Source organism: Panthera onca, chromosome Y (genome assembly GCF_046562875.1).
Source record: "Panthera onca isolate mPanOnc1 chromosome Y, mPanOnc1 haplotype 2, whole genome shotgun sequence".
In the NCBI taxonomy this organism is placed as follows: domain Eukaryota; kingdom Metazoa; phylum Chordata; class Mammalia; order Carnivora; family Felidae; genus Panthera; species Panthera onca.
In genome coordinates this window covers 12,838,475-12,862,591 of record NC_138358.1, presented here as the reverse complement: position 1 = coordinate 12,862,591, position 24,117 = coordinate 12,838,475, and positions in this window count along the sequence as shown.

The window sequence follows — 24,117 nt, the reverse complement described above, 5'->3', positions numbered from 1 at the left end:
GGATGCAGCTGGCTCTGCAGACGGTGGCCCTGAGCCCTGAGCCCACCAGAGATGCCGTGTGGCTAGGCAACCTGCTCGGTGCTCCCTGGCCATCATCCTCCCTCAGAGGGGTGCACAGGCACGGCGGGCAGGTAGGGTCCAGCATGGACGCCAAGTCATGAGAACATGGGCTCCGAAATCTGATCTCCGGGGTGCGGACTTAGTTCCATTTCTGATGAGCTATTCAATCTCAAGCTGGTGATGTAAACACTCTGTGCCAGAGTTTCACTGTCTGCAACGTGTGGGTAATACAGCGGCCTCCTCCTCAGGTTGTCACGAAAAATGTACCAAACCCATGCTTTTAAGTGATTAAGGACAGTGAGTAGCACCATCGTCATTGTCACTGTCGCTCTGTGACTCTCATATCCTCTCTGTTTACCTCCGACACAAGGACATACAAGCACTTCCAAACTCCTTCAGCCAACATCCTAATTCCCCATAAAAGTAACCTCAGAAAATGGATGCCTGTCCCAGTAGCCAGCCCACCTCTGCCCTCAACATGCTCAAGCCACAGCATTTATGAGGACACTGGGTATAGCTCCTGGCTTCTCACTTCCTGTAACCTCACCCTCCATGCCTCAGTCACCCAACCCCATGGCTCTCTCCTGACCCTGTGGCTGGTGAAGCCACACCACCTGCATACAGTCACGTCGGGCACAGCACTCTCGAAACACCACATGTATCTAGACATGTATCAGAGCGACTCACCCGCGTCCAACGTGGGGCTCGAACCCACCAGCCATGAGATCATGAATGACCTGAGTTAAAGTTGGACAATTATCCCACTGAGCCACCCAGGTGCTCCATTTTACATTTTAGAAGAGACTAGTGAGCTGGCAGGAAGCTGGCTGGGGAGTAGTGTAGGGGGAAGCTGTAGGCTGCAGGGCAGGGAGGGGTATGGTGCAGAGGTCCAGGAGACTCATGGTCAGGACGTGGAGAGGATTGTAGGGACCCTGATTTCTGCTTGGGGTGACATGAGAGTCCACGGACGGGCTCTGTGCTGAGATACAATGTGGCCCTCGCTGCTCTGCAGGCTGATGGGACATGAACTTGGGTACAGGGGGCGCAGTGAGGATGGCTGGCTGCCATAACCCAGGCAGGAGTGATGTTGGTGGCCCAGGCCAGAGGGGTGGTGCTGTGTGGGGACAGCACAGGGTTCTGGTCCAACCAGATGCGTTGAAGAATCATCCATGTGAACCTCAGGGGCGTGTTTATTCTCAGCGTCCCGGTCATCATCCTGGATCGCCCCTGATTGGCCCATATTATCTCCAATCCAAATATCTGCCTTTAACCATCAATCTAGATTAATTTCACAAAAATAATCTACCCCCAAAAAAGAAAATTGCAGAACAACAGAGGATTCCATGTGTGTAAAAGAAAATATTGAGTTTTTTGGGGGGAGATGTATGCATATGTCATGAATTATAAGAAAAGCAAATAGGGGCGCCTGGGTGGCTCAGTCGGTTAAACATCCAACTTCGGCTCAGGTCACGATCTCGCAGTTCGTGAGTTCGAGCCCCACATCGGGCTCTGGGCTGATGGCTCAGAGCCTGGAGCCTGCTTCCTATTCTGTGTCTCCCTCTCTCTCTGCCCCTCCCACGTTCATGCTCTGTCTCTCTCTGTCACAAAAATAAATAAAACGTTAAAAATTAAAAAAAAAGAAAAAAAAGAAAAGCAAAGAAATAATTATAGCATTTGGGGTAACAAGAGAAGGGGTACAGTTGATGGGTGTTCATGGGCTTCCTTGTGTTACCTGAGTAGGGTAGAGAATCCACTCATTGCCATTCTTTAAGGAATGCACCCAGTATATGTACTCTTCTGTACATATGAAATATTCAAGATAGGATAAGGAACAAGGTGCATTTAGAATGGAAACGTTCATCTAAATCAGGCTTCTCAAATGTGCATATGTATACATATGGAGATGCCTTATAAGTACCATAGAGATGTATTATATGGATGACATTGTGGTAAATGCATACATATTTCGATAAAGGTACATAAGAAATAAAGTAGCTAACAGCTAAAAATACTAGTTCTAGAAAATAAACTTACATTGCTTCTCAGCCTTTTGGCTAAGATCAAGTGTAGAAAATGAGTACACAGTGGAAGGTCAAGTGTAGAAAACGAGCACACAGTGGAAGGGGTGGAGAGAACCCTAACTTAGGCTTCTACATCCTCTCCATCTTTGAGATCCTACTTAGAATGGTAGAAACCACTCCTGTGTGTAGCATCTATCTTCTACCTTCTTCTCTACATTGGACTTTGTAAAAGTCATATATTGTATATGTTACCTTTATAATATTTTTAAATAGTGGTTAAAAATGCCACACTAGGGCGCCTGGGGAGCTCAGTCAGTTAAGCGTCCAACTTCGGCTCAGGTCACCATCTCACGGTTTGTGAGTTGGAGCCCCACTGTGCTGACAGCTGGGAGCCTGGAGCTGCTTCAGATTCTGTGTCTCCCTCTCTCTCTGCCCCTCCCCACTTGCACTCTGTCTCTCTCTCAAAACTAAATAATCATTAATTTTTTTTAAATGCTACACTCAACAACCTGAAGATTCTGCATCAATAATCACAATGAAAGTAAAGGTATTTGAAATTCCTTGGCCCCAAACCCTGCCAAAACCAAGAATCATCTCGTCAACACCCCAATGCTGGAGTAGAGCCTGTGGAGCTGTCCCCTCTCATCAGCAACCATTGTGTGGGAGGGACAGCCTGTGGTCACTGCATCCCCAGACATAAAGTGTCAGGAGGAGAGTTCAAGCAGCTGTCCGTGGTACTGCCTTGCTGGAGCCTTCCCAGACCGCAGATAAGGGCCTAAAGGGTCTCTTTATGTCCAATGTGCTATAAAGGCCAATGCTGAGACGGAACTTGGCATCCGGGTCACATTTGGCACAACAAACGAGACCTCGGGCCAGAAGCAACTGACTCCACTCATTTGTTGCAAAGAAGAGTGGGGACACATGAAAATAGCCATTTCAGATCACGAGTGTCATGAATACAAATGAAAAATAAACTCACAATGTCTGCGGGTTGTGAAGCCTGTCTTGCTTGGCAACTAGGAGGCGGGACTGAATTTAAAACCATAATCAGACCTGCTAATTGTTCACTCACTGCCAACGGTCTGAGAAAACAAACATATTAATATGGCTTTGACTTTTGATGAGTACTTGTGCGCATCGCCAGATGGGAGAGTACACAGAGATGAGAACACGGGAGGAGAGAAGTAAGGCAGTTTGGAAAACATCAGATGATGTATTGTTTTTGTACGTCACGTTTCCTACCTCTCAAAGAGGGCTGCTGGACTTTCACAGAGATTCCCAAATTCTTCATTAGAAAAACTTTTTGGGGGGGCATCTGGGTGACTCAGTCAGTTAAGCATCTAACTCTTGATTTTGGCTCAGTTCATGATCTCAGGGTTTGTGAGATCCCAGGGTTCAAGCCCCACGTAGGGCTCTGTGCTGACAATGCAGAACCTGCTTGGGACTTTCTCTTCCTCTCTCTCTGCACCTCTACTGCGCTCTCTCTCTCTGTCTCTCTCTCCCTTTCTCTCCCTCTCTCTCTGTCTCTCTCTCTCTGTCTCTCTCTCAAAATAAACATTTAAAAAAAAAAGAAGAGAAAAACTTGGGGCACCTGGGTGTCTCAGTCAGCTGAATCTGACTTTGGCTCAGGTCATGATCTCATGGTCCATGAGTTCCAGCCCCACACTGGGCTCTGTGCTGACAGCTCAGAGCCTAGAGCCTGCTTCAGATTCTGTGTCTCCCTCTTTCTCTGTCCCTTCCCCACTCACCGTATCTCTCTCTCTCTCTCTCTCTCTCTCTCTCTCTCTCTCTCTCTCTCTCAAAAAATTACAAAAAAGTTAATTTTTTTTTTAAGTAAAACTTTTCTTAACACCTGCTGGCCTATAAAGAAGAGCGAATAATACAAATATATTTAAGGATACTGAACTTTTTTACAAAGCTTAATTTTTTAATTATTGGCTTCTTTGAGGAGCCTTCTTAGGGCATATCAATTGGATCAGTAATTGTATAGCACCCTGAAAAAGCCATTGCCTCAGAGTACTAATGTCAGAACGAATGATTTCCAACTCATTAGAACTCAATATAGACCAGAAGTGTGTAAGAATGAACTCTCAGGAGCTGTGAGGCATTTATGTTCAGCATGCCCAGTCTTAGACAACACCACAGGTTGATTTCTCAGGGCATATTTCCAGCGGTTGGGAATCCAGCTCTTGGTATCGGCTCAGGTTGTGATCTCACGGTTCATGGGTTCGAGCTCTGTGTGGGGCTCTGCACTGGCAGTGTGGAGCCTGCTTGGGGTTCCCCCTCTCTGCCTCATCCCCACTCATGTGCACTCTGATTGCTCGCTCTTGCTCTCTCCCTCTCTCTCAAAATACATAGATTTTAAAAAAAATGTGTCGGGGTACCTGGGTGGCTCAATCAGTTGTCTGACTTCAGGTTAGTTCATAATCTCATAGTTTCTGAGTTCGAGCCCCGCATCAGGCTGTGTGCTGTCAGCTCAGAGCCTGGAGCTTGCTTCCAATTCTGTGTCTCCCTCTCTCTCCGCCCCTCCCTGCTAGTGCTCGCTCTATCTCTCTGTCTCTCTCTCTCTCAAAAATAAACGTTATAAGTATATGAATAAATGAATGAATGAATAAATGAATGAATGGTCATAGATTCAGAGGATAGAAACACCTTAGAGGAATGTGGACAAGGCAACCAGGCTTGGGGTGGTCCAGCTAAAAGGTGCAGTCAGAGCAAAAGCTCTGAGGGGTGGGAAGCTTGAAGAAAGGCCAGAGGGGTGGTGGCGGGGGCGCCTCCAGTGACCATGGGGTCAGCAAAGCTGTGGTCCCAGCTGAGGCACGCTGACCCACACCAGACAGAAGTCTGCGGGGGATGAGGTAGAGGGCTTTACAACAACCCCCACGGAGAGTATTCCTGTCCAGGATTCTCCACCAAGGTGAGGGGTCCCCGGTACAGGATGGGGTCCTATAGCAGGGGAGTCACTGGCTGACCCAGCCTCAGGGGCAGACGGACTGTCTACCCCGCCCAGCAGCTGAAGACGCTGCTGGAAGGGGAGAAGAGACTCAGCCCAGAAGGCAAGTGGAAACTTCCTACCTGAACTCTGAAAATAAGGAATGGGTGGTTTGAACTCTGCTTCAAACTATGCATTGGGAGACAGTTAGTCCTTTCAAGGCCATGGGCTAAATAACCTGAGGCATTTTCACAGAGCAGTGACTCATCTGAGATAGATTCACCACTTCACCTCACAGCTGGCCTTGTGGGGACTAATCTGACGACGTGTCTCCCTTCAGTGAATTTCCAAGAAAGGGTTTTGTGCACCTCTATGTATTTAAGATGAAAAACACAATAAAGCTCTTTATTATCAAACCTATCCTGATTCAGTCGAAGCCCCACAGGTAAAATCTGTGTGTGCCCCTGTGTGTAAACAAACACGGACACTGTGCGTGGGGACAGGCACTTCTGCACATACAGGATACTGAGCACGCAACGTCGGCATATATAAAATTACACCAAAACCCAGGGTACTTTTTTTCTCCTTATCAAAAATGTACTGGGCCATAGCTCTGTGAATATACTTGGTGATCTAAGCTATTCATTAAAGGTAATAGAACAGAAAAATAACTTTTGATACACAGCCACTCCAACATGTTATGTTTTAGAGTCTTTGCTAAATCACATTGTCAGAGTTCACTTTATTTTACCAGTGAGTCAATGTGAAAGAATGAACCCTCTCTCTCAGAAATGTCTCTCCTTAATGCCAGGACCTGCTCTGCTAAGTTTAATACAGTGACAGTTCCAGGCTTCATTTACTCCTTGGAACAAGCCATTAAGTATGCATTGCAGCTCTGTGCCTGCTCTGTGAACTGTCCCCTTTTCTTAAATACACAGCCACGTAGTAAAGGTCCCCCAGGAGGGGATCTGAACTAGGTTTGGTAGTTAGAAGAAAATCAGGCATAATGTGCACGCATCCAGAATCTTTCATGTGACACCAGGAATTTTTCAATCATCATCAAGAATCATAAAATACTTAGGAATAAGCCTAACCAAAGATGTAAAGGATCTGTACACTAAAAACTATAGAAAGCTTATGAAGGCAATTGAAAAAAAAAAAAAAATAAAAACAAATGGAAAAACATTCCATGCTCATGGAATGGAAGAATAAGTACTGCTAAAATGTCAATACTACCCAAATCAATCTACACGTTCAACGCAATCCCAATCAAAATTGCACCAGCATTCTTCTAGAAGCTAGAACAATCAATCCTAAAATGTGTATGGAACCACAAAAGACTTCAAATAGCCAAAGTAATATTTAAGAACAAGACCAAAGCAGGAGGCATCACAATGCCAGACTTTGGCCTTTACTACAAAGTTGTAATCGTCAAGACAGCATAGTATTGGCACAAAAACAGACACATAGACCAATGGAATAGAATAGAGACTCCAGAATTGGACCCACACAAGTACGGCCAAGTAATCTTTGACAAAGCAGGAAAGAATATCCAATGGAAAAAAGATAGTCTCTTTAACAAAGGGTGCTGGGAGAACTGGACAGCAACATGCAAAAGAATGAAACTAGGCCATTTTCTTACCCCATTCACAAAAATAAACTCAAAATGGATAAAGGACCTGAATGTGAGACAGGAAACCGTCAATCCCTAGAGGAGAAAGCAGGAGAAAATCTCTCTGACCTCAGCTGCAGCAATATCTTACTTGACACATCTCCAAAAGCGAGGGGATTAAAAGCAAAAATGAACTATTGGGACCTCATCAAGATAAAAATCTTCTGCACTGCAAAGCAAACAATCAACAAAACTAAAAGGCAACCGACAGAATGGGAAAAGATATTTGCAAATGACATATCGGACAAAGGGATAGTATCCAAAATCTATGAAGAACTCACCAAACTCCACACCCAAAAAACAAATAATCCAGTGAAGAAATGGGCAGAAGACATGAATAGACACTTTCCGAAAGAAGACATCCAGATGGCCAACAGGCACATGAAAAGATGCTCCGCATCACTCCTCATCAGGGAAGTACAAATCAAAAACCACACTGATATATCACCTCACGCTGGTCAAAGTGGCTATAATGAACAAATCAGGAGACTCTAGATGCTGGCGAGGATGTGGAGAAATAGGAACCCTCTCACACTGCTGGTGGGAATGCAAACTGGTGCAGTCGCTCTGGAAAACAGTGTGGAGGTTCCTCAAAGAAACAAAAATAGAACTACCCTACAACCTAGCAAAAGCACTACTAGGAATTTACCCAAGGGATACAGGAGTGCTGATGCATAAGGACCCGTGTATCCCAATGTTTATAGCAGCACTTTCAACAATAGCCAAATTATGGAAAGAGCTTAAATGTCCATTGACTGATGAATGGATAAAGACATTGTGGTTTATATACACAATGGAATACTACTTGGCAATGAGAAATCTGGCCTTTTGTAGCAACGTGGATGGAACTGGAGGGTATTATGTTAAGTGAAATAAGTCAGGCAGAGAAAGACAGATATCATATGTTTTCACTCATATGTGGATCCAGAGAAACTTAACAGAAGACCATGGGGGAGGAGAAGGAAAAAAAAAATAAAAAAAGAGGGAGAGAACCAAACCATAAGAGACTCTTAAAAACTTACAATAAACTGAGGGTTGATGGGGGTGGGGGGGAGAGGAAGGTGGGTGATGGGCATTGAGGAGACCACCTGTTGGGATGAGCACTAGGTGTTGCATGGAAATCAATTTGACAATACATTTCATAAAAGAAAAAAAAAAGGAATTTTGCAGTCATTAAAAAGTCAACCGTATGGGGGCGCCTGGGTGACTCGCTTGATTAAGTGTCTGACTTCAGCTCAGGTCATGATCTCACGGTTTGTGGGTTTGAGCCTCGTGTCAGGCTCTGTGCTGACAGCTCAGAGCCTGGGTCCTGCTTCTATTCTGTGTTTCCCTCTTAGCGCCCCCGCCCACTTACGCTCTGTCTCTCTCTTTCTCTCTCTAAAAATAAATAAACATTATTATTTTTTAAAGTCAACCATATGCCTTTTCAGGTATTTTCTCCTGCATAGATGGACTGAGAATTAATAACAGTGACTACATTATTTAACAGACGCAGTAAAGAGATCATCACCAGGTGAGGACCATCACTGCCACCAACGGCTTCTCCAGCCAGATATGGGGACATATGGTGCGTTCTGAGAATGTGCAAACGCAGAGTATACTGTGCATACTGCGGCATACTGGGGCATACTGGGGACAGGCACAGACTGGCAACTCCCATTCACCTTTGCAAACAACGAACCTGTGCGTTCTGACTCCAGGAATGCCTGGAATACGGACTGCCTCTAATTAACAACCGAGAGAAACGCAGTGGTATAAAATTGATAGAAGAAATGTAAAATTGAACAAATGAATAATGATTAAATGGAAAAGCTATGTGTAACTCCCAGTAAATTATATTTTATGGCATCAAAAACATGCAATTTTTTTCCCCAGAAGAAAGGATCTAGAATTTCCAAGGTAAAGAAATTTGGCATAAAATATGAGAGGAAGAGGGTATTGAATTTAGAAGCATGGCAGGCCCAACAGGAACAGATACTAAACTAAACAGTCAGGAAAGGCCTCAAATCCCAAAGCAGAACACCCCCTCCAGCGTGCTAAGGGCAGAGGCGCAACAGCGTGAGCTTCGGCCACCCGGCTAGCTTTCCTTCCTTCCTTCCTTCCTTCCTTCCTTCCTTCCTTCCTTCCTTCCTTCCTTCCTTCCTTCCTTCCTTCCTTCCTTCCTTCCCTCCTTCCTTCCTTCCTTCCTTCCTTCCTTCCTTCCTTCCTTCCTTCCTTCCTTCCTTCCTTCCTTCCTTCTTTCTTTCCCCAAATGCCCCTAGGACAGGACCTGTGACGGATGGCAGGATTCTGTCTTGAGGATGTAAGAGGCAGTCTCTATTCCCACATCGCTCACAGGCCAGCGGGATCGTGGCTCAAAGACAAAGTAACACCCCACCTCAGAGCGGTTTCCCTAACTCATAACGCAGCCAGAATTCGTCAGTGCCTGTGGGGTGAGATCCAGGGTCCCCAGCCTTTCTCTCTGGCACTCCCCCACCTGTCCCACCCCGGATCTTCCTTCTGGGCTCCCAAGGAGCTTCACTCCAGCCTCAGGGCTTGCACCTGTGCCCTCCACCAGAAATGCTCTTGTGCTCAGTCATTGAGTGGCCGGCTCTCTGTCTGTCACCTGCCCTTCCTTGACTTCACGGCAGGTCAGCTCCAGTCAAGGCAAACAGACAGCCTCGTAGACAGAGGCATCCAAGCAACTGCAGGACACGTATGGTGAGGGCAGTGCTCTGCGGAGGAGGTTTCAGCGAGCCCTGGCTCTGTTCACCCTTTGGGTGACACTGCTGGTGCTCAAGGTCACCCAGAGTTGCAGAGCAGGAGCGATATGGGGAAAGTCAGAATTCTCACCGTTCTTAACAAAATTCAACTGATTTTCCTCGAAACAACAACGGAAAACCAGAACACAGAAAAACTTATGTTCCTGGAAGACTTTGATTAATTTCTAGAGTTGTGGAAAAGCTTCTTCTGACCATTTCGGCCATCTTTTCTTAGTGGGAGAGTGACATTCAGAGGTCGTTACTCTGTTGTTTCACTTCTTTTTGTCTCTGTCTCTGTCTCTGTCTGTCTGTCTCTCTCTCTTTCACATTTAAACTCCCCTCTTGGCTGCATCAACCTGTAGGCAGCTTCAGTACTTCCCTTTGAAAACTCCTCCCACTTCTCTAGAGTGCTCCCCCAGCTTCAGGCTCTGAAGGCATCTGAGGGCGCCAGACCAGCTTCTCAGGCGCATCCACTGCTGCGTCCACTCCAGGCTGCTCCTACCCCTCGGCTGGCCCGGGAACCTCCCCAGGGTCTCCTGAGGCCTCCACCCGCCCACACCCAACCGCCATCCTCCATACCCTTGCTGGACCTCCCAGCGCCGACTTCCTTCCAGAAACACTCCTCCCCTGGCTACAGTCTCCAGTGTCCTTCCCGCTGCTCCTCAGCCTGCTGGTAAGGCATAGTCTCTTCTACCCAGCTGGCAGCCATGACATTCATCAGAGACACAAGAGGGGAGAGAGAGGAGAGACAGAGGGAGACAAAAGAGAGAGAGAGAGAGACAGAAGACAGAGACATGGAGAGACATGGGGGAGACAGAGACAGAGAGAAGAGTGGAGTGAGAGACAGAGAGATGGTGGGCCTCACTCCCTCATGGGTGACATCCTCACTGTTGCTCTGGAACCTCACCCAGGCCCTGGCCTCAGCCTCAGAATGTGTGATTCTCACATGATTTTCTCCAGTCCAGCCCCCTCCTCTGATCTGCAGCTGGCATCTCCCACTGTGCCCTTGTCCCATCCTCTAAACACAGGACCAGGGTGTCCCAGGTAAGTACTGACCTCCTGAAAGCATTGACACATGACCTGGGCTGACAGACCGTCCACTCAGGCCCTGAGACCCTCTGGGACTGCTAGTGCCTACAACTTTTTCCAAATCCCCTGTAATTCCCCTTGGAGTGTGTCTGTGAGCAGTTGCAACATCCATCCCATTGCTGGACCCCAGCAATAATCCCCGGAACGCTGCTCACCTACACTGTCCTTGCCAGGCCCTTGCAACATGCTACCTGCTGACCATCCTGTCAGGGCACCTGCTCAGAACTGCTGACCATCCCAGTGGGTCACCTGCTCACACCTGCTGACCATCCTGACAGAGTCCTGCTCACACCAGCCCCCTGGAGCCGGCTGGGCACAATTTGTCTGAATCTGCGATCAGTGAAGTCAGCCTGTAGGTGAAATGAGCAAATACTACAACCACTGTTGTTACACACGAGAAGAGGTAGTTGGCACTTCCCTGTTGCCATCATTTCCCAAGCACCTTCAAATGTAAAGATGCTTCCTCGAGCTGACATAGCCATGCTGAGCACCTGCCTGGTTTCAACTCCGGAAGTCATTCAGGAGAACCTCCCCTCTCTCTCATCTGGAAGTCGGTCAGGAGACCCTCCCCTCTCTGGTCCAGAAGTCAGCCAGGAGAACCTCCCCTCTCTCTCATCTGGAAGTCGGTCAGCAGAACATCCACTCTCTGGTCCAGAAGTCAGTTAGGAGAAGCTCCAGTCTCTCTTCCAGAAGCCACTGAGGAGAACCTCCCCTCTCTCATCCAGAAGTCAGTTAGGAGAACCTCCCCTGTCCCTCATGTGGAGGTCATTCAGGAGAGCCTCCCCTCTCTCTCATTCAAGAACCTTCCCTCTCTGGTCCAGAAGTCATTCAGGAGAACCTCCCTTCTCCCTCATCCAGAAGTAAGACAGGAGAAACTCTCTGTCTGGTCCGGAAATCAGTCAGGAGAACTTCCCCTCTCTCTCGCCTTGAAGTCAGTCAGGAAAATCTCCCCTCTCTCTCATCTGACATGGGTCAGGAGAACCTCCACTCTCTGGTCCGGAAGTCAGTCAGAAGAACCTCCGCTGTCTCTATTCTGGAAGTCAGTTGGGGCAACCTCCCCTCTCTCTCGTCCGAAAATCATTCAGGAGAACTTCCCCTCACTCTCGTTCAAGAACCTCCCCTCTCTGGTCCAGAAGTCACTCAGGGAAACCTCCCCTGTCTCTCATTCAGAAGTCAGTCAGGAGAACCTCCCCTCTCTCATCCAGAAGTCAGTCAGGAGAACCTCCCATCCCTGGTCCAGAAGTCATTCAGGAGAAACACCCCTCTCTCTCGTCCAGAAGTAAGACAAGAGAACCTCTCCTGTGTAGTCCAGAAATCTGTCAACAGAACCTCCCTCTCTCTCACCTGAAAATCAATCATGAGAACCTCCCCTCTCTATCCTGCAAGAGAACCTCCCCTCTCTCATCCAGAAATCGGTCAGCAGAACCTCTCCTCTCTGATCCAGAAGTCCGTCAGGAGAACCTCCCCTCTCGCTCATCCAGAATTCATTCAGAGAACCTCCCCTCTCTCTTGTTCAAGAAACTCCTCTCTCTGGTCCAGAAGTCAGTAAGGAAAATCTCCCTCGCTCTCATCCAAAAGTCAGTCAGGAGAAACTCCCCTCTCTCATCCAGAAGTCATTCAGGACCACCTCCCCTCTGTCACATCCAGAAGTCAGTCAGGAGAAGCTCCCCTCTCTCTCTCTCGGGAAGTCATTCAGGACTACTTACACTCTCTCCTGCTCAAGGACCTCCCCTCTCTGGTACAGAATTCAGTGTGGAGAACCTCCCTTCTCTCTCGTCTAAAGTCAAGACAGGGGAACCTCCCCTGACTGCTCCGGAAGTCAGTCAGGAGTTCCTCCCCTCTCTCTTGCCTGAAGTCAGTCAGGAGAATCGCCCCTCTCTTTCCATCAAGAGAACCTCCACTCTCTGGTCCAGAATTCTGTCAGGAGAACCTCACCTCTCTCTCATCCGGAAGTCATTCAGAAGAATGTCTCCTCTCTCTCTTCAACAACCTCCCCTCTCTGGTCCAGAAGTCACTCAACAGAACCTCCCCTCTCTCCCGTCCAGAAGTCAGTCAGGAGAACCTCCACTCTCTCGTGCAGAAGTCAGTCAGGAGAACATCCCCTCTCTCTCATCCAGAAGTTGGTCAGCAGAACATCCATTCTCTTCTCCAGAACACAGTCAGGAGAACCTCCCATCTCTCATCCAGAAGTCAGTCAGGAGAACCTCCCCTATCTCATCCAGAAGTCAGTCAGGATAACTCCCCTGTCTTTCATTCAAGGACCTCCACTCTATGGTTCAGAAGTCAGTCAGGTAAACTTCCCATCTCTCTCGTCCAAAAGTCAGTCAGAAGAACCTCCCCTCTGTTGCCCAGAAATCAGGCAAGAGAACCTCCACTCTCTCATCCGGATGTATGTCAGTAGAACGTCCACTCTCTGGTCCAGAATCAGTCAGGAGAACCTCCCCTCTCTCTTGTCCGGAAGTCGGTCAGCAGAACCTCCGCTCTCTGGTCCAGAAGTCAGTCAGGAGAACCTCCCCTCTTCTCTCACCTAGAAGTCAGTCAGGGTGATCTCCCCTCTCTCTCCTTCAAGAGAAACTCCATGTATGGTCCAGAATTCGGTCAGGAGAACCTCCCCTCAGCCTCATTCAGGATCCGCTGATCTCTATTCCAGAAGTCCGTCAGGAAAAGCTCCCCCTCTCTCTTCCAAAGTTAGTCAGGAGAACGTCCCCTCTATCGTCCAGAAATCAGTCGGGGAACCTCCCCTCTCTCTCATCTGGATGTCGGTCAGCAGAACCTCCATCTCTGATCCAGAAGTCAGTCAGGAGAACCTCCCCCTCTCTCTCACCTAGAAGCCAGTCAGGATGATCTCCCCTCTCTCTCCTTCAAGAGAACCTCCATCTCTCGTCCAGATTTCGGTCAGGAGAACCTCCCCTCACTCTCATTCAAGAACCGCTGATCTCTGGTTCAGAAGTCCGTCAGGAAAACCTCCCCCTCTCTCTTCCAAAGTCAGTCAGGAGAATGTCCCCTCTATCGTCCAGAAATCAGTCGGGGAACCTCCCCTCTCTCTCATCCGGAAGTCGGTCAACAGAACCTCCGCTCTCTGGTCCAGAAGTCAGTCAGGAGAAACAACTTTCTCTCACATATGGAGGTTGGTCAGTAGAACCTCCCCTCTCTCGCGGCCTGGAAATCAGTCAGGAGATTCTCCCCTCTCTCTCCTTAAAGAGAACCTCCACTCTCTAGTCCAGAATTCAGTCAGGAGAACCTCCCCTCACTCATCCAGAAGCCGATCAGGAGAACCTCCCCCCTCTCTCAAAAAAGAACCTTCACTCTCTGGTCCAGAAGTCACTCAGGAAAACCTTCTCTCTTTCTCGTCCAAAAGTCAGTCAGGAGAACATCCCCTCTCTGGTCCAGAAGTCAGCCAGGAGAACCTCCCCCCTTTCTCATCCAGAAGTCAGTCAGGAAACCTCCCCTCTCTCTTGTTCAAGAACCTCCTCTCTCTGGTTCAGAAGTCAGTCAGGAGAACTTCCCCTCTCTTATCCAGATGTCAGTCAGGAAAACCTCCCCTCCTTCTCATCGAGAAGTCAGTCAGGAGGACCTCCCCTCTCTCTCATCTGGAAGTTGGTCAGGAGTACCTCCCCTCTCTGGTCCAGAAGTCACTCAGGTGAACCTCCCCTATGTCTCATCCAGATGTCAGTCAGGAGAACCTCCCCTCTCTCTTATCCAGAAGTCGGTCAGGAAAACCTCCCCTCTCTCTCGTTCAAGAACCTCCCCTCTCTGGTTCAGACATCAGTCAGGAAGAACCTCTCCTCTTTCTAACCCAGAAGTCAGTCAGCAGAACCTCCCTTCTCTGTCATTCATGAGAACTTCCACTCTCTTGTCCAGAAGTCAGTCAAGAGAACATCCCATCTCTCTAACTCAAGAGCCTCCACTTTCTGGTCCAGAAGTCAGTCAAGAGAACCTCCCATCTCTCTCATTCAACAACCTCCACTCTCTGGTCCAGACGTCAGGAAAACCTGCCCACTCTCTCGTGTAAAAGTCAGTTAGGACAACCTACCCTCTCTCGTCCAGAAGTCAGTCAAGAGAACCTCCCTTCTGTCCCATCCAGAAGTCGGTCAGTACAACCTCCACTCTTTGGTCCAGAAGTCAGTCAGGAGAACCTCCCTTCTCTCGTCAAGAAGTCAGTGAGGAGAACCTCCCCTCTCGTGTCCAGATGTCAGTCAGGAGAACCTCCCCTCTCTCATCCAGAAATCAGTCACCAGAACCTCCCCTCTCTCTTATCCTGGAGTCACTCAGGAGAAACTCCCCTCTCACTTATTCAAGAACCTCCCCTCTCTGGTCTGGAAGTCAGGAGATCTTCCCCTCTCTCTTGCCGAGAAATAAGACAGGAGAACTTCCCCTGGTCTGGGCCAGAAATCAGCCAGGAGTACCTTCTCCTCACTCTCGTCCAGAGGTCAGTGAGCAGACCCTCCACTCTCTGATCCAGAAGTCAGTCAGGAGAACCCCCACCCCACCCCCTTCTCTCTCTTCTGGAAGTTGGTCAGGAGAACCTCCCCTCTCTCGCCTGGAAGTCAGACAGGAGATCTCCCCTCTCTTTTTTCAAGAGAACCTCCACTCTCTGGTCCAGAATTCCATCAGGAGAACCTACTTTCTCTTGTCCAGAGTCAGTCAGGAGAACCTCCCCTCTCTCTCATTCAAGCAACTCCACTCTCTGGTCCAGAAGTCAGTCAGGAGAACCTTCCCTCTCTCGTCCAGATGTCCATCAGGAGTACCTCCCCTCTCTCTTGTCCGGAAGTCATACAGGACAACCTCCTCTCTCTCTTGTTCAAGAACCTCCCCTCTGTGGTCCAGCAGTCAGTAAGGAGTACCCCCCTCTCTCTCACTCAGATGTAAGACAGGAGAACCTCCCCTGTCTGGACTGGAAATCAGTCAGGAGAACCTCCCATCTCTCTCTTCCGGACGTTGGTCAGCAGTACCTCCACTCTCTGGTCCAGAAGTCAGTCAGCAGAACCTCTCCTCTCTCTGACCTGGAAGTCAGTAAGGAAAATCTTCCCTCACTCTCGACGAAAGTCAGTCAGGAGAACCTCCCCTCTCTCTTGCCTGAAGTCAGTCAGGAGAATCTCCCCTCTCTCTATTTCAAGAGAACCCCCACTCTCTCATTCACAAGTCAGTCAGGAGATCCTCCCCTCTCTCGTCCAAAAGTCAGTCAGGAAATCCTCCCCTCGCTCTCATTCAAACACTGCCAATCTCTGGTCCAGAAGTCAGTCAGGAGAACCTCCCCTCTCTCGTCTAGAAGTCAGTCAGGAGAACCTCCCCTCTCTCGTCTAGAAGTCAGTCAGGAGAACCTCCCCTCTCTCTCATGCAAGAAACTCCACTCTCTGGTCCAGAAGCCAGTCAGGAGATCCTCCCTTCTCATCCAGATGTCAGTCAGGAGTACCTCCCCTCTCTCTCGTCCAGACGTGAGTCTGGAGTACCTCCCCTCTCTCTTGTTCAAAAACTTCCCCTCTGTAGTCCAGAAGTCAGTCAGGAGAACCTCCCCTCTCTCTCATGCAAGAAACTCCACTCTCTGGTCCAGAAGTCAGTCAGGAGAACCTCTCCTCTCTCGTCCAGATGTCAGTCAGGAATACCTCCCCTCTCTCTCTCTTACCGAAGTCATACAGCACAACCTCCCCTTTCTCGTGTGCAAGAACTTCCCCTATCTGGTCCAGAAGTCACTCAGGAGTACCTCCACTCTCTTGTCCAGATGTCAGTCAGGAGTACCTCCCCTCTCTCTCATCCGGACGTCGTACACGACAACTTCCCCTCTCTCTTGTCAAGAACTTCCCCTCTCTGGCCCAGAAATCAGTCAGGAGAACCTCACCTCTGTCATGTCTGGAGGTCGTTCAGCAGAACATCCACTGTATAGTCCAGAAGTTAGTCAGGAGAACCGCCCCTCTCTCTCATCTGGAACTCATTCAGGAGAACCTCCCATCTTTCTCTTTCAAGAACCTCCCCCGTCTCTCTCATTCAAGAACCTCCACTCTCTGGTCCAGAAGTCAGTCAGGAGAAGCTCTCCTCTCTCTCATCCATAAGTAAGACCAGAGAACCTCCCCTGTCTGGTCCAGAAATCAGTCAGGAGAAAGTCTGCTCTTTCTCTCCTGGAAGTCAGTCAGGATAATCTCCCCTCTCTGTCCTTCAAGAAACCTCCACTCTCTGATCAAGAAATCAGTCAAGAGAACGGCTCCTCTCTCTCATCCTGAAGTCGGTCAGCAGAACCTCCCTTTTCTGGTCCAGAAATCAGTCAGGAGAAACTCCCCTCTCTCTTCCCTGGTAGTCAGTCAGAATAATCTCCCCTCTCTCTCTGTCAAGAATATCTCCACTCTCTGGTCCAGAAATGAGTCAGGAGAACATCCTCTATCTCTCGTCCAGGAGTGCATCAGCAGAACCTCCCCTCTCTCGCCCAGAAGTCAGTCAGGGGAACCTCCCCTGTCTCTCATTCAAGAACATCTACTCTATGGTCCAGAAGTCAGTCAGGAAAACCTAACTTTCTCTTCTCCAATATTCAGTCAAGAGAACCTCCCCTCTCCTCCAGACGTCAGTCAGAACTTCCCCTCTCTCCCTTCCGGAAGTTGGTCAGCAGAACCTCCACTCCCTCTTCCAGAAGTCAATCAAGAGAACCTCCCCTCTCTCTCATCAGGAAGTCAGTCAGGAGAACCTCCACTCTCTCGTCCAGAAGTCAGTCAGGAGAACCTCCCCTCTTTCTCATCCAAAAGTAAGACAGGAGAACCTCCCCTCTCTCATCCGTATGTCCGTCAGGAGAACCTCCCCTTCTCATTCGGAAATCGGTGTGGAGATCCTCGACTCTCTGGTCCAGAAGACAGTGAGGAGAACTTCTCCTCTCTCTAGCCAGGAAGTCAGTCAGGAGAACCTCCCCTCTCTCGTCCAAAACTCACTCAGCAGAATCTCCCCTCTCTCGTCCAAAACTCAGTCAGCAGAACCTACCCTCTCTCTCGTACATGAGAACCCTCCTCTCTTGCCCAGAAGTCAGTAGGAGAACCTCCCCTCTCTCTCATCCGGAAGTCGGTCTGGAGAACCACCACTCTCTCGTCCAGAAGACAGTGAGGAGAACCTCCCATGTCTCTCACCTGGAAGTCAGTCAGAAGGACCTCCTCTCTCTCTCATGAGCCCCCACAATGAAGCCAGAGTGTCTTAACCAAGAACAAATCAGACCATAGCCTGTTCCTGATCTGAATTCCCACTAACTTGCAAACACTTCTCCATATTGGCCACTGGATTCCCACATGGATCATTTCATTCTCGCAGTTCCAAGGGGACAGGGGTTTGGAAAAGGAGGAATGGCCAACATCGTTAATTGTGGTAAAGGCATCTAGTGCGGTGAGTACTAGAATGTGTGGAGTGAGAAAAATTATTCCAAACTTTGCCACATTCGGTGGCTGAAAGCAAGCCACGGATCACGTCCACACTAGAGGGAAGGGAATTCCAGGGACATGAGTTCTGGGAGGTCATCTTCCTCTGCCTGCCACGCCTCTACACCCCAGTCCCCAGCAAAGGGTGTGAGGAAGAAGAACCCACAGTCCTCACAGTAAAACACGCATTCCCCTGCACCTTGCACACCAACGTCAGTTTTAGGAAGACACGGCGAGGCAAACGTTGTTAGCCAGTGCCTAATTCATCCAGGCGTTGTTAGCCAAGTGGAAAGCTACTTATTTACTGAGTAAGAAAGAAACAATCCCGGCCCTTGTGAAGTCTTCAGCTCAGTGCCAAGCAGCATGCTTCAGTGTAGCGATGAGAACACTAAATAACAGAAACACAAAACAGCAGCAACAGCCATTTTTTAAAGGAATTTTGTCAATTTGAAGTCCAATATAGACGCTAATAATTGTTGTATTTACTCTGAATAACTCAACATAATTGCAAAGATCTGGCTCATTTTTCCTGTGTGTTCGATAAAGCATGTGTTTATAAATACATGTTGAGGTTCCCAGAGATCTGTGTGCTCCATTCTTCATTCTGAGAGACAATTGATTAGCAGTACCTTGAAGTCATTTTTCAAGGAATAACCATCAATATTGACAGCTGCCAGTCTTTTCCATTATAATCAGCTAAAAACAGTTCTTGCCCATGGGGAAAATATTTACATTTCCAACCTGGGGTTACTTTCTAACTCCCAGGGTAGGAATCAGGCATTATGTTGTGGTTCCTTAGAGATTCAGCTGTCCAAACAGCAGCTGACACAGAGAGCTGTGTGCACATTTGGAAGGGGGCTGATTAGCATGTGCACCTGCAGAGCACATACACTCCTTGCAACCTTGTTCTCCAGCACCGGCATTCTGCACAGGGCTGGACCCCAGTGGGGCAGGGCAGAAGACACCCACCACTCGGGGTCAGAAGGACCTGAGCTTGAATTCCTGCCTCCCCTCACCCGCTAAATTACTCATGTCCCCAGGCAATTGCTTCATCTCTGAGTCTCAGGCTCCCCTGGGCGGCGAAGCCCCCAGCCCCTCAGTTTCATAGACATTTGATAGGGACTGAGCTTGAACCGCACACACCCTGAAAACCATAGAGCACAGGGGTGGTTTGCAAGGTAACTGGCAACTCCGGGGCACGTTCCCTGTACTAGATTCAGTTCTTTAAAAGTACTGGATACAAGGTTTTGCAACAGAAAAATGGGCTTCTATGTTGTGTTTCACTGGTGGAAAGAGAATTGTTTTCTCTTAGCCCCCCACCCCGACTCCACCGGCCCAGCTAGTCTGGTGACAGCTGAGACAAAAGAGTGAAGAAGGGGCCCACACGACCTCACCTGTGGGAAGAGCATCCTCATGGCAGTCCTGGGGAGACGACAACCAAGTAAGGAGCTCACTGCCATGTGCTCTCCCCATCCCCACCCCCGCCCCCATCCCCAGCCACCAGCAGGAAGGTGGCAGCTCACTTTGTGGGGACGGGAGACACGCTGGCCGAAGGTGACACACTCTGTGTTCAGAACACTTATGTGATGGTCACACCTGCCTCTTTGGGGCTCCACAAATATGCCACCAGCCATGACCAAGACCGTCACCCATCCGGCCTGCGTGTCATGAAACTAGATGACCTTCATTCAGGATCAAGATCTGGAGACTGGTGGAGATGATGGCAGGACCCCTTAGTCTTCCGGGGCCCAGATTTGACTGGTATGTGAGAGTCAGCCCAAGGCAGGCTTCTCTGTCCCCTGAGTAGGAGTTCATCCTTCTATGGGAGGCTCGTGAGAACATCCCGGTGTATGTGTGTGCACACACACTCACACACACCTCTCGGGGATACTACAACGCTGTCAGCTCTGAGAACGTGATGCATGAACTCTAGGCAAATGTGTTTAACAAACTGCAGGATTTTGAGGGGGGGGGGGGGAATGATACTGGTGCTATCTCTGCCCCAAACTGGTTTAAGATCACCAGTAAACGTAAGAAAGAGTGGTCTCAAACACCAACCACCCCTGAAATACTGAGAGATTTGCCAGACTCATAGTGAACAGGAAACAGAAGAGCAGAGACTATCACAGAGACTTTCCTGATGTACCGAGAACCCGGAACGGCACTCTGTGCCCCTCATCCTTCATCATGGCCATGAATCTCCACAACCATTTCAAGAACTAAGCATCAGCACTGCTCCCTTCTCACAGATGAGAAAACAAAGGCTTGAAATCTTCCACCCATATTTCCTTGGTCTGACAGCTAAGAAGGAGCGTGATGGGCGCTTAGTTCTCCAATTCCAATTTCCCAATCTTATTTAATAGTGAGTATTGCTTCCGGAACATGAACAAGAAAGTAGCCAGCAGGCCTTTCATGATAGAGGGTGCTTGTAAGATAAACATCGATTCGGTTGGATTGACGCCCTCCACCCACCCCCCCCCGGCCCTGTAGATATATAGGGTTTTGCTTTTAGTGTATCCTCTCCTTTACCTGGAAAAAAAAAACAAAAACAAAAAACAAAACACACACACATATTGACATATCATTTGAAAAGCTTACAAATGACTCTTGCAAGTATAATAACACCACTGATCAGTAGACTTGGAGATGAGGCACGCACTGGGATAAAAGTATTTTTCTCCCAAAGGGACAACACACTTAGCGATAAAGTGCCCATCAACAGATCCTGCCCAGCAGTGAAAACACAGGCTATGGACACATAACTAGGGAGGGTGTGCACAGCACTCTCAGCTGGAACACAGAATTATTTTATTTATGAAAAAGCACTTGTGCAATTTTGCTGACAGAGGGGTTTACTTGGGAAGGAGAGTGCGTTCTGCTCAGATTTCTTTATTGCTATGCCACGGAACTCCAAGCGCTGCTCAAAAAACTGTCATCGTCAAGTCTGCATTTCGGGGATCAGGAGTGAGCCATAAAAACTGACCCCTGGCAGGCTGCAACTTGATAACCATCCTCTAAATGAATAACCAGCTTCTTCTGTCACTCCTCGTGGTAGCTTAGACATGAACACTCTTTGGAGTCCCAGATGTTCAAGAGAAGCCACTGCAGTGTCACTGGGATGGAGGGAGGGTGGCTAGAGATGGGAGACACTTCTGTGGATTATGACAGCAGTGCTTTGTTTCCATATAGTTCCTGCTTTCAGACTGAACAGATGGAACCTTCACTCCCTGCACAGTACGAGCTATTCCTCCCCAAATGATCATCCTTGGTGCCATCTCCCAGGCCAGCTTGGGCCATCGCAGTTACCCACAAGCCTGTGCCATGAAGTCTCAGGGAGGGGAAGTGAGCAGAGAGGTGCTTCTTTCTAATGCACCCTGACCTTCCTCAAGCCACACGATCCCCAGTATCAGAGAACAAGTCCTGATGGGACCAAGTCTTTCGTTTTCAAAGCATGGTCCTCAGACACCCAGGGCACCACATCTTCAGAACTGCTGTGTTTTCCACCTCTAATTAAGGATTTGGGGGTACAGCACGGAGCCCCAGGGAGTCTGGACACGGCTTATTTGCAACAGTACAGAATGAGCTCCGACCACTCAGGATAAGATGTGAAGGCTTGTGGTATCTCTCTACTGATGCTTCTCCATGCTTCTCCCCACCCATCCCACACCCTGCGGGGGCAGGCAGTATGACAGGGACTAAGTTGACGGAGGCACCATGGAGATTTACATGGTTTTGGAACTTACAAAACTTGCTCAGAGTTTTTCCTCCTGGCTCAGGCCGGGTCCAGGACATGGCTCGGTCCCCACATGGCCATAAAACCAGCTCTGAGGCCACAGGCCAAATGGTTTCCATCTTTTTTTTTTAATGGTTATTTATTTTTGAGACAGAGAGAGACAGAGCATGAATGGGGGAGGGTCAGAGAGAGTGGGAGACAGAACCTGAAACAGGCTCCAGGCTCCCAGCTGTCAGCACAGAGCCCGACACTGGGCTCAAACTCAAGGACCGCGAGATTATGACTTGAGCCAAAGTCGGATGCTTAACCGACTAAGCCACCCAGACCCTCCCAAACAGTTTCCATCTTAATTCACCCAGCTCCCGGGTCCACCACTGCAGCTGTGGAGGCAACTGCATCCCACAACTTGGCTTCCTCCTTGCACTTTGCTTCATGAAGCCCCAGAACACAGGAGCTGTACTGTTCCCCAATTTCATGCTGGCAAAGTGAGCTCTTCTCCACTCCTCTGTCGTTGCATGGAAATTGCGGTGAGGCAGGGGACCCCGGAACCCTGTTCTGGCCCCCAGGCCTGTCTGTGGACAAGAATGTGAAGTAGGAACCGGTTTTCCTGCCCAGCAGAGGGGTTCGTTTTCCTAATGTGTATAATGAAGACTCTTGCTCAGACTTGTCCATCTCCAACACACTGTTCCAGCAAGGCACAGTAAGTATTTCATCCTGTTAGACATCAGATGGACCCGTTACATGGACACAGTGTAGCAACGGGGCTTGTCCTGTCCTCTGGGAGATAAAACAGTTCTCCCATGAATTCACTAACACACTCATTGAGCATTCACTATGTAAACGGCCAATTGGGGTTTACTGAGAAGCCAGAGGTGGGACCCTTGTCCTCACAGCTGACAAGTAGCTGTGGATAGTACCGCTGAGCTCCGAGAGTCGGCAGACAAAGACCTGGCTTAGCGTAGCACTAGGTGACCCGTCCAGACAGGGAAGGCCACTCACATGTAGGGGAAGACACTTCTCCAGGTGGGGGAGGGCTCAAAGGAGGAGGTCCTGGAGAGAAGGGGGATATGAGCAGGGTTGGGCAGGGGTCCAGGTGGGGAACTGCAGCTGGAGTCACAAGACAGGCTGCATCTGCCCCCTTGTGTCACACGGAGGGCGCTTGGTGGCCCAGGCATTTGGTGACGTGAAGGCGTAGGCCGGGTAGGGCGGCAGTTTGTCCCCATCGCTCTGCCCTATGAGTCTGGCCCATGTTGACTCTCCCAGACCCCCAACAAAAGATGGCTCAGTGGCCTCCACCTCCCTTCAGCTGGTGAATTATGATGTAAGTTGTGGGCCCGGGGCCCGGGGGACGTCCTTCTGTAGGAGGAAAGGAAGGAGACAGATGTGCTGTCAATGCTGGGCAGCAAATTATCCAGCAGACGATGGTGGGCCAGGAAAATTCACATTCGTGCATATTCACGGAGCCTTGCACACAACATGGAAACACAAGACTCTAGCAGAGAGGAATATGTCCCTTAAAGGGGAATTTGTTCATTCGCGGAGGAAAAGCTTCACAGTTGGTAGAAAGAAAGTGGACTAAGTCATAGATTCAGAGGAACAGGACGGGCCAGTGGAAACTTAAAGGGAAACCAGCCAGAAAAGGAGGGGCTGGCACAAACTTGCAGAAATGTCTTGAAGACCAAAGAGGGGAGGAGAGCAAAGGGCACTCAGCTGGGGCCAGACTTCCTTCTCTCTCAGTTACCTGGCGACCAACCCCCGCAGGATGGAAATGATTTAACGGTAAGCAAACCCACACGTTCATGGATGAAAATACCAGCTAGACAGGACCACCCTGGAGGCCCTGAGGGAGGCATTTAGAGAGGGCTGTTCACCAGGCAGGGCAGCCTGGGGGTCCGCCCTGGGTTAAGTCGGGGACCACCCACAGGCAGACCTGTTCTTCTGCTTCACTGTAACAACTTCCTGCACAGGCTGTCCGCACATTCTCATCTTCGTGTTTGCTGGACCTGGCACTGGAGACTGGCAGGACCCGCTCACCCGGTGCCCACTGCCTGTTGGGGGATGGCACTAGCAAGACCCCCTATTTCTCTGACCTCCCCGAGGGTCCCATCAGCAGCAGGATATGACGGTCACAGGGGAAGGGAGGCCCACCGGAAGTCATGATGACTGCGTGCACGTCTTCAACTCTCTGTGGTTTCAGGCCAGTTGCTGGCAAAGGTTCCTCCCTGGTGAACTCGATCTTCCCCTGGAGCCTCCCTCCCGCACCTGGAGGGAGGGTCCTTAGGCACAGTCTACATCCCCTCGGACGTTAGACTCTCCCCATGTCCACCTCTAAGCCACGACCTGGGGAACAGAGAGGATACACTCTGTAGCCACGAGCCACCCAGCAACCCAGGAAGGGCAGTATGGCACATGCTCCCGAAATCATTATTAGTCTTGCAACAATCCCAACTTCTAATCCCACCGATGAGGCCCTAGCCCCCGAAAGAG